Source organism: Monosiga brevicollis, genomic scaffold, assembly GCF_000002865.3.
Source record: "Monosiga brevicollis MX1 MONBRscaffold_6 genomic scaffold, whole genome shotgun sequence".
NCBI lineage: Eukaryota > Choanoflagellata > Craspedida > Salpingoecidae > Monosiga > Monosiga brevicollis.
This window is the reverse complement of record NW_001865043.1, coordinates 21,273-22,875: the sequence shown is the minus strand read 5'-3', so window position 1 is coordinate 22,875 and position 1,603 is coordinate 21,273.

The window sequence follows — 1,603 nt, the reverse complement described above, 5'->3', positions numbered from 1 at the left end:
GAGAAAGTTCTTGATCTGGCCAAAGTCCTTGGTCTCGAATTTGCCCTTGAGCTTGCGCTTGAAATTGTTGATGATACGCTCTGTGCTGCCGACAAGCAAAATGTCATCAACATAGGCCAAAGCCCATACAATGTCCGTGTCCTCCTTGTAGACGTAGACGCATTCATCCTGTCGCAGTCGACGACATTGCATGATGTCACGCAAATACTTATCAAGTTCGAGATACCAGGCACGGGATGCCTGCTTCAGGCCATACACTGCCTTGTTCAGCTTGGCATACTCACAGCCACCGAGTCCAGCCTCCAGACCACGAGGGACTCGGATGTAGATGTCCTCATCAAGTGGCGCGTGCAAGAACGCCGTCTTGACATCCACCTGATGCACATGATAATGCTGGTAAGTAGCAAGCGCCATCAATGTGCGGACGGTCGTCATGTTTACCGTCGGCGAATACGTTTCATCGTAATTGATGCCTTCGCGCTGCTTGAAACCTTTGGCAACGATCCTGGCCTTGTAGCGGCCATCTTGCTTGATGTCAAATACCACTCGCAGATCGAGCAATGCAGCGTTGGGCTTCTGATCAAGTCCAGTCATGACTTGATGTTCCTGAAACGAAGCAATCTCATCGTCCAGAGCGCGCTGCCATGCTGCGGCATCTGGGCGAGCCAAGGCCTCCGCTACTGTCTGCGGCATACCAGTCGTGCTGTAGCATACTTCAGCTCGATGACTCTGGAAGCTCGGGTTTGCCTGAGCTTGTCCGGCATTGCTGGCCAATTCGTTGACGTCGGCATTGCTGGCCAATTCGTTGACGTTCAGGCTGGGTTGAATTGCCTTGTTGCGACCACCCAAGGCAGAGCGTCGCTGGGCAACTCGCCCACCAATGCCTGGGGAATTTGACGCCAATGGTGCAGCGGGTGAGCCAACCTCAGCATTCACAAGCGGGGCTACCATGGTTTCATCGTCGCTCATTGCTGGACTCGAATTTGGCGAGGCAAATGGAGTGTCAGTCTCCTGGTCATCTGCCTCCAGCACATCTGTGCTTGTGTCTTCATCATCTTCTTGCGGTCCTTCGTCTTGCGAGTCATCTTCATCATGCTTCCAGGTCTGCATCGAGGCGAGTGATGGCAAATCCACATTCTCCCCCTCATCACGAGCAGGGGGGCAAAGCTTCAGGTGTACCGTCTCGATCATGCGCCTGGTGTCCAGCATGTAGACTTTGTGTGCCAATTTGGCAGGGGAAAATCCCACGTAGACCCCTTTGCGGGCCTTTGGACCAAACTTTGACCTGCGGTGATCCTTGTCACACACGTATGCATCTGCACCAAACGAGTGCAAATCGAGTAGCGCATGCGGGTTTTTACCATGCAGCAGTTGATAGGCCGACATGTTGTTGTACACGCTCTTGACCTTGATGTTGATCAAGTACTCGGCGTGCTTGGCGGCGAAGCCCCAATAGCCCTGGGGCAGCTTGCTGTCGGCTAGGAGCAGGCCAACCATGTCACGAATCTCACGGAACGCGTTCTCAATCGCTCCATTCATCTGCGGCGTGCGAGGCGGGGAGGCACGCCATGAAATCCCAAGCTCCTTGAGCTTGGTTCGAAAC